This window comes from Taudactylus pleione, unplaced genomic scaffold, assembly GCF_031769625.1.
Source record: "Taudactylus pleione unplaced genomic scaffold, aTauple2 ptg000574l, whole genome shotgun sequence".
Taxonomy (NCBI): Eukaryota; Metazoa; Chordata; class Amphibia; order Anura; family Myobatrachidae; genus Taudactylus; species Taudactylus pleione.
Window position 1 is genome coordinate 2113200 of NW_028284976.1, and position 15177 is coordinate 2128376.

Sequence of the window (15177 nt, forward strand, 5' to 3'; positions counted from 1 at the left end):
ATCACTGGCTGCTTGTGCACACTGACTCCGCCCAGCACCAGTAACTCGGGCTTGCAGTCAGCAGCCCATGCATCGCATTAACCACGCCCACTTTAACGGCCTGCAGCAGGCGCAGCCTAATTGCATTGTTACCATGCCTGGTCCCGTCTGCTCCTGAGTCCTCCTCCTCCTGCATGCTGCCTCCTCCGCGGTCAGTGTTATTATTATATTGTGTATATACCACATAGTGTAGGAGAGGTAATCAGTGGTACATACCACAGGAGTGTCATTGAATATTGCGCCTAACTGAATATTCCCCATAAGGCCTGATTCAGAGATGGACGCAGTACACACAGCAGTTGCGTCTTTGGACGCAGCGGTTGTGTGATAATATAGTAATGCAGCAGGAGGCGTCTTATGTAAGTAGACTCCTCCTGCCGGCTTTTGTGATCCGCATCTGCGTCTAAGGACGCAGACATTGTATCCCTTGCGTGAACATCGACCAGTGTACCCCTCAGGTGACTCAGGATGGCTGGTGTCTTCACGCTGTCGGGATCAGTGACGCTGCATCAAAGACGCAGACTATGGCCACAGCACGCCTGGAAAACAGGACCGACACAGGCCCCATTTTCAAGAAGACTGGGCATCATCGCCCCTTCCCCGTCCCTAAACAGCTGCTGCGACTTGCACGTGCATAGTACAGACCCTGCCCATGTGGCTATCATTAATTCATCAGGTTTACGTGCAACTCTTAATCAGGCCCATAAGGCTGTGTGACAATATGAAAATGTTGCAGCCGCCAGGATTCGTATTGAGACCATCACTGGCGGCTTTGCAAATCCAAGTGAGTTGATTATTGGACTTCTGAATAACTCTTTGGTGGCGCAGAATGGGCGTGGGAACTGAGACGCCGGAGCCATTATCACTGCACATGTGATTGCAGTCGCAGACTGATACGCGTCCTGGAAATGGTCACAATACACATGCGTTTGAGTCGCCACCCTCCGTTGCTGCCCACTTTGCGAATAAATCCTCACTGAGCGGCAACAAAAATGAAACCACACATACACAATGCGACTCCACGCATTTGCAGATTACCGATAATCGCTCAGCTGCGTAAACATTGGTATTGTTGTGGCCATCTCTGAATCAGGCCCTTAGTCAGTGGTAAATACCACAGTCATAGTGTAAGAGATAATCACTAGTATATACCATAGTATATAGGGATGGCCATCAAGGGGTTACCATCGATGGCATGAACTCATCAACAGAAATCCATTGCTGGTTATCCCTGCTGTGGGTTAAAGGATCTGATTCTGAGATGGACACACTATCGATGTTCCTGCATTAGAGCATTTGTTTTTATTTTGGATTTGTGTATGTTTTAAGGTTAAAATGTGTCCTTGCTGGTCACAATGTGTAGCTACTGCTGGTCACAATTTGTATGTTGTGGGCAGTGGTCGAAGTGATAATTTTGAAGTGGGGGTATGGAATATATAAGGTCGTACTAATGCGCCAGAAAAGGGGACGTGGTAACTCCGAAGGGGTGTGTCCTTAAGATGCACCCCCTTTTCTTCAGTGTAGTGTACCACACCATAGTACCCCTAACGCACATTATGCCACACAATAGTAATGCCCTTTATAACACATTATGACATGCAGTAGTAGTGCCCCTTATACATTATGCCACAGTAATGCCCCTTATAACACATTATGCCACACAGTGACGCCCTTTACAAGTGATACCACACAGTAATGCCATCTACAAATTATGCCATGCAGAATTAGTGCCCCTTACGCATTATGCCCCACAGTAAAGACCCCCTTACACGTAGCCTCTTACTACCCCATGTCCCACTAGCATCCTCTCACCTCCACATCAAGCACTGGCCGCAGACCTCCCTCACATGTGTCAGCAGCAGCAGTTGTGGATTTGGTGCCAGGCCCATCAGGCATTCATGGAGAGACAGTGGCACAGTGCCACAGTTATTTTGAATCTAGCACTGTCCGCTAGCTCACAGACCGCTACATGCGCAGCAATCCAGTCTCTCCTGTATAGTCGATAGTAGGTAAGTGAGCGGTAGATCGGTAAGTAGTAAGGTAGGTAGTCAGAAGGTGGGCAGTAGGTAAGTAGACAATTGGTAGTAAGGTTAATAGCAGGTTGGTAGTATATAGGCAGGATGTAGGTAAGTAGAGAGTAGACAGGTAAATAATAAGGTAGGTAGTAGGAAAGTAAGTAGCATGGAAGAAGACAATAGGTAGTTAGGTTTATAGCAGGTAGGTAGTATGTAAGCAAGTGGTAGGTATGTATATAGTAGACTAGATAAGTAGTAAGGTAGGTAGTAGATAGGTGGGCAGTTGATAAGTACACAGTAGGTAGTTAGGTAGATGGCATGTAGGTAGTATGTAGGCAGGAGGTAGGTAAGTAGAGAGTAGGCAGGTAGATGGGCAGTTGATAAGTAGATAGCAGGTAAGTGGTATGTAGGCAGGAGGTAGGTAGGTAAGTAGAGTAGGTAGATGGGTATGTAGGTAGTAGGAAGGTGGGCAGTTGGTAAGTAGATAGCAGGTAGGTAGTACGTAGGCAGGAGGTAAGTAGAGAGGAGGCAGGTAGATAGGTATGTAGGTAGTAGGCAGGCAAGCAGATAATATGCAAGAGACAGGTAGTATCGAAAGCTGGACACCGGCTCCTCTGCCCTGAAACAGCAGGAGCCTCCGAGGGACTGGAGAGCAGGAGGCAGCAGCCGGGTGAAAGATGCTGGTCTCGATCCGGGTGGCAACAGGGGGAGTGGCGGAGCCAGTGGGCTGCGGGGAAGGGGAGGATACATTTTGTGCAGAGTCTACAACTAGAAATCCAGGGGAAGGCCAACAAGCCGCTCCGAGGTAAGCAGCTGCTGCGCTGCACTTCTCCTGCGCTCTGCCAGGGCTCCCAGGCTGACAGGTCCACGAGCTCTAATTGGCTCGCAGACCTGTCAGCCTGGAATCCCTTGCAAAATGCTGGAGAAGTGCAGAGCAGCTGTCCTGCAGTAGGAGGGACTTGGTCCACCGGATCTCTGCTCCAGGGCGGGAGGCAGCAGCGGGCGGGAGGAGGGGGGGTACACTAGTCCTGAAATCGAGCAGGCTCGGGTCGGAGCAGCAGAGTGGGCCAGCCAATGACGCACTGATGTCACTGGCGCTGGACCCAGCAGCAGCAGCAGCGTCTCTGCTCTTGTCTTGGTATGTGAGCCTTCTGTGTAGATGGATGCCTGCCGCTGGGGTGGCAGGTTTCAGGGGGTCTCTCAGCCGACAGGAGAGGCACACCGATCTACCGCTCAATGCCCCCTCTTCAATGCAGCCTCAGCGGACCAGTGTAGCGGACGGAGGCCACATTATCCGCAATCAGCTCAGCCGCTCATGGAATTTGACAACAAAAAAAATGTTCAGTGGCAGTGCTGGAAGTGCCGGTGTACCATACCGTTGTATACCGGCTCACTTCGAGCACTGGTTGTGGGTCCTGCTGGGCATAGTGTGTATTTGAGAATATCTAGGAACTGAATATTCTGGTAACAATATAATCACTGCTGAGCACATTGCAATGGGCACGATAAGCATGAAGTTATTGTTGGGCCATACATGCTTACTCTCCCGGGAGTTGCGCAAGGCTCCCGATTTTTCGGGTAACCCCCCCGAAACAGTAGTCATATCTTCCGCATCCCACCCACTTCCTAGTGAAGTGGGCAGGATGGGGAGATTTGAGGCCAGAGATGCGGGTCCGCAAGGAGGAGTGGAGCTAAACGATGCAAATTGCGTCATTTAGCTCCACCCCCTCCTCGCGGCCCCGCGAATCGCGGGCTTTCCAGCAAAGGGGACAGGGCCTAATTACAGCTGTAGCCTGGCCCCACACCCCCAAAGGCGAGATGACCGGGCTGCTCCCGGAAATGGTTCAGTAAAAATCGACAAGTATGTGTTGGGAACAGGCTGCATGTACAATATAATAAAATGGTAATATACTGTATATAAAATAGGCAGGCTATCACAGTAACTTCCTTAAAGGCCCATCTGCTGCAAGAAGGTGGAAAAGAGAGGGTCTGTGACAAGGTCATAATGGGATACATTATGGCATACATTTTGACCTTGTCACAGACCCTCTCTTTTCCATGTTCTTGCAGCAGATGAGTCATTGATGAGTTGATTGTTATTAGAGACAATTAACAGTACAGCAGGAGTTTCTTGTGTTGTAATTGGCTATTTTAACACCACATAAATAAGACTATACGGTTAAGAGGGAAGAGCCACCCAGTAGAGAACAGCAGTAACTAGCCAGCCCTCATCCTCCGAGGTCCCTACAGTACTTACATTTATTTTTTACTAGAGCTAGTACTTGGGCTGGCCGCCGTGTGAGGAGACGCCGCTGCTGCCGCTTGTCACTGGCACTGAGATCTGGCGAGGAGCTAACTGCGTGCTGAGCTAGGTGACCACCGCTACCCACTATCCCGCGGTGGCCGGCCTATTACTATTCAGTGTAATGCTGTCACGCGGCTTGAGGTACTCAAGGGGGGGTCCCTCCCCGTCACATCCAACTTGCACATGCACAGTCTGGATATTCTACAGGGTAGAAGGGAAACCGGGGGATTCAGTTTGCTTTCTGGGGTAGCGTGAGTTACCACCTTAAGTCGGGAGGGTAGGAAAGTATGCTGTGGAGAAAAATTAACTGAGATTAACATTTGCATATTTCTGCAACCGCTATTAAGAGAGTAACTGCGATCATGGCTGCATTACCAACCATCTCTGAGTCAGTCTCATGGTGTTGCCAGCATTTAAAAATGTTTCCAGCATCATATAGCAATAATGCCTCATCGGATCTTGGAGAACTACAACGCCCATCGTATCACATGTCCTTTTTATTTTAGGTGTATGCCAGGAGATAACAGTAGTATATGTGGCAGGTTTACGCTAGGTGATAACAGTAGTATATGTGCCAGGTAGGGAGGCCAATCCCGGGATAGGGATCGGTGGGATCCTGGGATTTGGGCCTAAAAATCGCTCTTTTTTTTCTATTTGTTGCTAATGTATAAATATATTTGTATATGGTGTTCTGGGCACAGAGCCTTGCAATGAGGATATATGGAAATTGATTTTGCAGTTTAGATATGGTAATGCTGTACTGAATTTTTGTAAATATTTTTTTATTTTTTTTTATCTTATCCAACTCTTTCTACTTTCTACTATTTGAATATCATCATTATCATCTATTTATCTTATTAGCTTACTGTATGTTGGCATGTATTCTATGGCTCATCCTATTGTATCATTCATTGCTTAAGCAAGAATATTGCCTTAACCACTTGCCTGGCACGGTCGTATCAGATACGACCACACCAGGCTGGGCTTTCCCTGACATGGTTGTATCTGATACGACCAGTCAGAAATGCCCACTAAGCGGCTGTGGGAAGCTAATCGTCCCGCAGCCGCCTACATCAGAGGGACCTTCTGGTCCCTCTGCAAGCATGGCTGCCTCTCCAGCATTACCCGATCACTGCTGGCCACAGTGATTGGGCACCGTCGGCAACCCCCTCCCGGCGCACTGCCATTGAAGCAGCAGCCACGGCTCATGTAGCCGCAGCTGTTGCTGTGACCCGATCACTGTGGCCAGCAGTGATCGGGCAGCCGCTGCTCTGGTAGCCGCCGCTGCTGCTCTGTATCCGGGCCGCCATCGGGACACCCTCCTGCTGCGGCTCCGGCAATACAGTGCTGGGTGGTGGAGGAGCAGCGGCTCTGGTAGCCGCCGCTGCTGCTCTGTATTGGGGCCGCCAGTGGGACACCCACCCGCTGCGGCTCCGGCAGTACAGTGATCACTAGGTGATCACTGTGTGGAGGAGCAGCAGCAACGGCTCTGATAGCCGCCGCTGTCCTGTATCCAGGCCACCAGCGGGACACGCTCCCGCTGCTTCTCTGGAACTACAGTGATCACTAGCTGATCACTGTGTAGAAGAAGCAGCAGTGGCGGCTCTGGTAACCGCCGCTGCTGCTCTGTATCCGGGCCGCTAGCGGGACACGCTCCCGCTGTGGCTCCGGAACTACAATGTACAGGAAGCAGCAGCCGCAACTCTGGCTCTCTGGCTACTGCTTCTTCTATGTACCCAGGCAGCCCAGCAGCGCCCCGCACACTCCCTCACTCCCTCCTCGGCCTCAGCTCCTCCTCCTCCTCCCTCATGATGCCCATTTTGATAAGGGCCACGATAGTTATATATATATATATATATATATATATATGTGTGTGTGTGTGTGTGTCTATATATATGTATGTATATATATGCATATATATATATATATATATATATATATATATATATGCGTATATGTGTATATATGTATATGTGTATGTCTATATATATATATATGTATATGTGTATATATATGTATATATATGCGTGTATATATATGCGTAAATGTGTATATATATATATATATATATATATATCGCAGAGCCTCTGATTAGGGATGGCAACCGACCATCGATGGTTTGCAAACCATCGAAGGTCTGACTGAAAACAAGTGGTTTGCCATTGCTGGTGGCCATCAATGTTGCACCATCGATGGCAACCCTCAATCGATGTTTAAGAAACATCGGCAGTTGTGGGCTACACAGATCTCGACCAATCGCTAAACAATTGATGGCTTCTAACGATGGTTGAACCATCGATGGTACAGCTGTCAATGGCCATCACTAGAGTATAATATAAAAATTGCTATTTTTATGGTATACTGTGTTAAAAAAATATATATTTTTTTAAAATAAAATAGTGATGGATAAGTTTAAAATTATGTTCTTGACCTAATTCAATCATAAAAGAAACCAACACTTTTGGAGCTGTTTTTGGAAAAAGAATTTGTCAGTTAAGTGATTGATCCAGTGGTTCCCAAACTTTTTTGAATGACGGCGCCCTAGAGTATCAGCATTGTCTTCACGGCACCCCCAATGCAAAAGTTTATTATTGAGATATTCAGATGAAAATGTAGTAAAGTAGAAAAATGATGTAAATTGTGCTGACCTGTCATTCTTAGGTTCAGTTATGTGGAGCAGGACAGGTTTGCGTTTCTGCTTGTCCACATATTTACATTATATTGACCATAAATAATTTGATTTGGTGTCAGGCCACCAACCTGAGGCACCCCTGCAAGTGTCCTGAGGCACCCCAGGGTCCCACGGCACATAGTTTGGGAACCTCGGCCTTAATCATTTGAAGAAAAATGTAAATGGTACAGTGAATTTGTAAAACTGCCTCTGCTACACCAATGCAATCACTTTACTTCTGCATTCGGTTTCCCAGAAATCTTTACAGTGTGTAACCTGGGCCAAGCTCCCGAATTCTTTGCTTTGCCATTTTAGCAGCCTCTATAGGAACTTACGGGAGTTGCTTCTACTATTGAAGAAAGGGGATCTCTGTAGATATCTTTTATATGGTCCACCGTACATACATTCACAGTATGCTTAGTATTTGCGTGTACCTCAGAAAACAGCTTTTTGGGGGGATATCCCACAAATACTTTTCTGTGAAATGCACCTTATAGTCTAGACATGGCTGAGTTCTCTGAATTTAGAGGGTAGAGAGCATAGCTTGTAATGTCCTGGTTCACACACATCAGGAATATTGAGATACATCAGACACATAGGGGTATATTTACTAAAGTGAGAGTTTTTAGAAGTGGAGATGTTGCCCAGAGCAACCAATCAGACATTTTTGTAGCAACTAGCACCTTCTAAAATATAATAGCTAGAATCTGATTGGTAGATAGGTAGGTAGGTTGATAGGCAGACAGACAGACAGACACTAGTTCTTTGGTACTTAGGACTCATCTTTGCTGTGTTGCTAGTTATCATGCCTTGCATTGCATCTGTTGCTAGTGACTATGCCTTGTGTTGCATGGGTTTTCCTCCCCACCTTTGTCTCTCAACTCTGTCCTCCTCTTACCCCTCATAGCCCTGGCAAATAACACGTCCAAAATACTAATATTTAAAGATAGATTAAAGATAGACCATAGTTAGACACTAGGCAGCACAGACGGTGTAATGGTTAGCATTACTGCCTCATAGCACTGTGGTTGTGGGTTCAAATCCCACTAAGGCCCTAACTGTACGGCGTTTGTATATTCTCCCTGTACTTGCGTGGGTTTCCTCCAGGTACCCCTGTTTCCTCCCACAATCCAAAAACATACTGGTAGGTTAATTGGCTCCCAACAAAAATTAACTCTAGTGTGTGGTAGGGAATATAGATTTTAAGCTCCACTGGGTCAGGAACTGAAGTGAAGTGAATGGCCAAAGATTCTTTGTAAAGCGCTGCGGAATATATGTGTGCTATATAAATAACTGATAATAAATAGATACAGATTCGTCCATATAAGATGTGTTACAAATAACCCGTGAGTCCCATGTGACTCGGTAGCATAGAGCATCTTTCCTGGCTACTGTTTCCCTTAAAACGTGTCTTATTTGCAAAGCGATGCGATAGCAGCCTATACTGATTAAAATGACATTCGTCATGCCTATAATCTGTGTGCGAGTATCTGCATAGAATATACAACTTTACAGTGTCACAGCTGCTGACACTGTAATGTATCATTTTGTAGCTATATCCGCAGTCGCACACAGAACATAAGCATCCAACATATCATTTTATTCAGCATCAGTCAGTGATCGCACTGAGTGACAAAATATGTGGGTCCCAAGGACCCACCACTTAAAAAAAATGGGGTCCTACGTGACCATTTCTGGGTCCCATCATAATTTATGCTTTAGAGCTCCGCATATGCCTCTCGGACCTACCCACATGCCACCACACATCCCCACATAACCCTAGATTGCCCATCTGATACCCCCAACAGCATCAGATATTCCCACATGCCCCTTAAATGCATGTTTAATGCCTCCACAATCTCACAGGTGATATAACTTGTCTGTACACAAAACCCATAGTAAATAAGTAGGCTTACCATCCCATCCCTTTAAAACGATACACTCATGGATTACATAGGTTCTGTGTCTGATTAAAATCAGATGAAATCCAGGCTTGCAGTCAGTCACAGAACCTTTGTAATTCATGAGTGTCCCGTAGGCTTTATTCATGTTATGTCACACAGTAGTGCCCCATATAACACATTAATGCCATGCAGTAATGCCTTTTACACATTTTTTCCACAAAGTAATGCCCTTTACACCAAATTTACACCAAATGCCACACAGTTATGCCCCGTATTTACACATTTTTGCCACAGTGCCCTTTACACATTATGCCACACAGTACTGCTCGTCCTTTGCACATTATGCCACACAGTAATGCCCTGCCTTTACACATTATGCCACACATTAATGACACATTATGCCATGCAGTAATACACACATTATGCCACACTGCAATGCCCAATCTTTACACATTATGCCACACTGCAATGTTCTTAACACATTATGCCACACAGCAGTGCCTGGCCTTTACACATTATGCCATGCAGTAATACCCCTTACAAATTATGCAACAGTAATGCATGGCCTTTAGATGTTATGCCACACAGTACCTCAGCAGCCTCTTATCTAACTGTGTCACACTAACAGCCCTCACCTGCTGCCTGGCCCCCCATGCCCGCATCAGCAGGCGCCCGCACCAGCCTGGCACTCAGTTCAGCCCTTGCTTGAAGATAGCATTGCTGTCATACAAATCTGGTGCCGAGCGCGAGCCAATTGCGGCTCGTAGACCGGCAGCCACTTCTGATTGGCTGCTGGTCTGCGAGCTCCGATTGGCTCATGACCGGTGCCTATTTGAATGACAGCGGCGCTGTTAGTGATGCGTGCAGGACAACTGGGCCATGTCCCCAGAAATGCGCTGCTGCTGAGTCACCTGGAGAGAAAAGAGCAGGAGAGTATGCTGGTTAGGACTTGTAGTTCTATTTCATTGAAGGACATGCTGGGACTTGTAGTCCTATATTATTTGGAGAGCATGCTGGGACTTGTAGTCCTGCAGCATTTGGAGTGCATGCTGTGACTTGTAGTCCTGCAGCATTTGGAGTGCATGCTGGGACTTGTAGTCCTATAGCATTTGGAGAGCATGCTGGGGCTTGTAGTCCTATAGCATTCAGATAGACCTGGGGAGTATGCTGGGGCCTGTAACACCACAGCAGATACATATGGTTCCATAACAGCTTAGGCTTTAACCTCCTGGTCACAAGAAGAATGACTGCAGCCATTTCCTCGGAGACCATCTCACCAGGTGGACCTGCGCATAGCAGCTGCGGGAATGGAGACAGAAGAGGGAGCTACAGTTAGCTCTCTAGTGTCTGACCGGGTTGCGAGGACACAGTGACAGCTGCAGGAGAGATTGTGGCGCTGTCCCCAGAGATGCGCTGTGCTGACTGGCTAACAGGGATTGGCCGCGGCACAGAGTGTCTAGTGTTCACTCTAGGATTTTTTTAGGGCAGGGTGCAGACTACCGAGGAGGGCACATTTTTCAGTCGGGAGGGCACATTTTTCAGTCGGGAGGGCACTTTTTAAATGACAAAGGTAACGTTTTGTACATAATGCTTAAACAGAAAGTGTTGACATACCAAATTTTATACAAAGACACCCGGATGCTTATTCTTTCAATCCTTTTGTTTTTAATGCTCACTGATTTTAAAGCACACATGTTTTTGAAAGTGAAGACTTGCATACAATAATAAAAGGATATAATTTAGAGATTTAAATTACCAATGTAGTTTTACTTACTGTACCACTAACAATTTTCTTCAAAATAAAGCAATAGCACCATCTCCATGTAGTTTGTGCTGCTCATCTAATGTCCTACAGTATGTTGCAGCATGGGATCTGTAGTGCAGAGGAAGTGATAGCTGTCTATCACAGAAGGGTCCAACTCTTTATCCAGGGTCAGCTGGATGTCTCCGTGTCACTGGCATTATTTCCCTTGTAGGGGCAACGCAAAAGCTGAAAAAGAGAATCATACATTAACTCAATGCATATTACCAGAGTCCTTTTGTACTCGATTCACAGTTCCTCAAAGCACAGCTTATTCTTTTGAGAAGATCATGATTTTTTTTGTTCAGAATTCTTTCACATAAAATGAAGGTGCGCTTTGAAGAATCAAGAAGCAAGTGCAAAAAGGACTCTGATAACATGATTTCAGGACATATTTAGGCCCATACATCCTCCATCTAGCAATTTCCCCCCACTTTTTGTCTCAATACTCACCAGTGTAAACATGAAAATGGCAGTCTCTACAGGCTGGGCTGCTTGTAGCTTTGGTGGGTCAGGTCAGATGCACTGTGTTCGCTTTTAGCAGGGAGAGTGCAGATTTGCAAGATGATGACCACAGAAGGGTCCAACTCTTTATCCAAGGTCAGCTGGATGTGTCCGTGTCACTGGCATTATTTCCCTTGTAGGGGCAACGCAAAAGCTGAAAAAGAGAATCATACATTAACTCAATGCATATTACCAGAGTCCTTTTGTACTCGATTCACAGTTCCTCAAAGCACAGCTTATTCTTTTGAGAAGATCATGATCTTTTTTGTTCATAATTCTTTCACATAAAATGAAGGTGTGCTTTGAAGAATCAAGAAGTAAGTGCAAAAAGGACTCTGATAACATGATTTCAGGACATATTTAGGCCCATACATCCTCCATCTAGCAATTTCCCCCCACTTTTTGTCTCAATACTCACCAGTGTAAACATGAAAATGGCAGTCTCCACAGGCTGGGCTCCTTGTAGCTTGGGTGGGTCAGGTCAGATGCACTGTGTTCGCTTTTAGCAGGAAATCTAGATTTCAGGCGTTTCTGGTGATATAGTGTGGTGGGTGGCCAGCGTTGACTGGGTAGAAGAAAAGATTCTTCTTTTTTTTTTCATCCAGTGCCTCACAGCCTCTCTCAAGTTTACCTTGCCATTCAGCTTTATGGCTAATAAACTGTTCACATTTTCCACCTTGAGACGATTTCTGTGTTCAGTTAAGATCAACTTCACTTGTGAAAAAGTCCTTTCTATTTCTGCAGTTGAGAGTGGAAGAACACAGTCAATTCCAACAAGATTCTGGATGTGAGGAAATGCTACTCCAACTGTGTCTTCAGATTTTTCCAAAGTATTGTACAGGTTGACCATGGATAATCTTTCATCATCAGAATTGTCGTCTTCATTTTCCAGGAACACAGACTTAAAATCTTCCCATTCTGATAATAAAAGGTCTTCATCCAAGTGATAAAATTCTGCAAGCTGTGCCATCTCAGCCACACCATAAAAACCAACACCTTCTCCAGTATTAAGATGTCTCATATCTAAGACACTTAACAAATTAAGTGTAGAAACATTCTGCATCCTCTCAGAAATATTTTCAACCAAGAGATCTATGAAACATCTTGCATGCTCCTCAAAATTACAGTTTGGTGCCGATATAGGAGCCGCAATTCCAATTTTTCTTGCATTATTTTCAAGGTTCCGACAAAACTGACCCCCAGGCTTCCGTTTTAAATTTTTTAAAGCAGCAAGTGTAGTGGAAACATTGCTATGTATGGTAGCTAGATCGACATCTCGTCTTTCAAAAATCAACACAAGTTTAGAAAGTAGGCTCAGGACGTCACACAGGAAATGAATAAGTTGAAAAAAATGAAAATGTTTTAAATGTTTCAGAAGTCCTTCTGCATTTGGACCATTCAAAACCGTTGCAGTCTTTGACTGTCCACTTACAACCGCATTTTCTAAATCCACAATGATTGATAATTAATTCGTATTGAATTAATTGCATTTTCATGTGATAGCCATCTTGTGTGGCTCGCCTTTTTTATTTTGGTACCTTTGCATTTACTAAATACTTTTTGTATTTCAGCCAAGCTTCTGCTTCTGACAGAGCTGTATTTGTAATATTTGTAAATGCTGGTTAATACCTCGTCCATTTTGACAAATGGTTCCAAAGACTCCAAGGTATTCTTAGTTGCAAGAGCTAAACGGTGGTTATGACAATGGATTGAAATAACCTTATCATTTTTGGTCTTTATTTTGGCAGCTACACCATCACGTTTACCAACCATTGAACTGGCGCCATCACTTCCAAATCCAACTAATTTCTCATACCCTCCACATTCTTCTACAGTCTGTGAAAGAGCATTGAAAATAGTTTCAGATTTTCCATCTGGAATTTCAGTATCGCAAATAAAGGACACTGTAACTTCTCTGTCTTTAATATATTTTGCAGCAGTAGCCAAGTGCTTTCTGTTGCTGACGTCTGTGGTTCATCAATCATTATTGAATAGGATGGACTCTTCTGTAAAGACAGCATAACTTGCTGTTTTTGAACACTGGCCATTGAGTTAACAAATTCATTAACTGTTTGGTAGCTTGTGTATAATGCATTTTTAGCTTTTTTAAGGGGAGCTAAAACAGGAGATTTTAACTGTTCAATGCAAAATTCAATAAATGGTTTAAAAATAGTTGTATGTGGTATATTATGTTCAATAAGAAACTCCAGACACTTCATAGCATATTCAACAGCTTTAAATTCTTCAGACTCTGGTCTATTTTTTCGGTTCTGTGAGGCTTCTGCACTTAAAGGGATCATTTCTGTTTGCATTGCCACTTTATGCATTTCAGAAACAGAGTGCCCCTTGATTTTGTCAAGCCTTACTGTGCACATACCATTATTCATCCATGGAGATTTATTGTATTTGTTATCATTACTTAGGTGTTTGGAGCACAGTTGGCAGATTAAACTCTCTCTGTCACCAATTTTTTTTACAAAGAAGCCATGGGAATGTTTTTTTCCATTTTTTTTGGTATCCAACTTTATGTTTTGTTTTTTGTTTTTGAGAAGTGCTGTCCACAAGGTCATTTATTGTGTCTGTGTCATCACTAAAAGAGCACCGTTCTTCTAACAGCTCAACCAAAGAGTCGTTCTCTAAATTCTGTACACAGTTGGCCAATAAAACTGTGGATTGAGAAGGCACATCTGGATCTATATTATCCTCATTTTCATTGATTTCACATGAAATCAATATGGGATCATTCAGATTGATATTTGTGTTTACTGTGGTCAATGAATTTGATGTGGAAATGATTTCATCATCTGCGTTTGCAGAGGTGCTGGGTACAGGATCTGGCTCTGCTGCATTTGTTTTCTGCAATTAATATATATATTAATGATGATTACTTATTTTCTGATTTCAGCATGAAATCATTTACAGAGCTTTTAAAATATAGTAAGTTTAGTAGTGTCGAAAATCTGTGTTCTTACCTTTATTCCTGAAAACATATCACTTATTTTCAAACATTTCCGTCCTATTTCATTGGGTTTTTTTTGATGTTCCTTAAGTTTTCTTTTAACAGTAGGCATGTTTTCTACTGTAAAGGAGATGGGGAAGAGAGTTTTAGGATACACCCTGACCGCTAACCCTGAGAACAACTGACCACTGACACAGTACACGCCTGGTACTCACCTTAGACGAGTTGAGGAGACTGCGTGGAGCCCAACTGTGGAGAGAAGTAGTTGGAGCCAGGAGCCGCTGCTTTGGATCTTATGGTGTGAAGCCCGAGGAGCGCCAGGAGGTCAGAGATGCAAGGGCGGAAGTGCCAGTTCAATTGGTTGGTAAACGTGATGGTGTACAGGTGAGAATAGGAGTTGCGCCTAGTGTAGAATAAAAAATAAAACAGCTCAACACACTATGAGCCCTAACCCTGAGAACAACTGACCACTGACACAGTACACGCCTGGTACTCACCTTAGACGAGTTGTGGAGACTGCGTGGAGCCCAGCTGTGGAGAGAAGTAGTTGGAGCCAGGAGCCGCTGCTTTGGATCGTATGGTGTGAAGCCCGAGGAGCGCCAGGAGGTCAGAGATGCAAGGGCGGAAGTGCCAGTTCAATTGGTTGGTAAACGTGATGGTGTACAGGTGAGAATAGGAGTTGCGCCTAGTGTAGAATAAAAAATAAAACAGCTCAACACACCCTGAGCCCTAACCCTGAGAACAACTGACCACTGACACAGTACACGCCTGGTACTCACCTTAGACGAGTTGAGGAGACTGCATGGAGCCCAGCTGTGGAGAGAAGTAGTTGGAGCCAGGAGCCGCTGCTTTGGATCTTATGGTGTGAAGCCCGAGGAGCGCCAGGAGGTCAGATGTAATTCTCACATTCAGAAACTTGTATGCAGAAACGCCTGCGTACTTTTGCTCTCAACAGGATTATGTGAAAGGATTGTTTCAC

General features: G+C 44.8%; 1 pseudogene; it reads right to left on the minus strand.

Annotated features, from left to right (window-relative positions):
- Positions 1–11753: 11753 nt before the first annotated feature.
- Positions 11754–14310, minus strand: LOC148481552 (zinc finger protein 862-like; annotated as a pseudogene).
- Between the last annotated feature and the right edge of the window lie 867 nt (positions 14311–15177).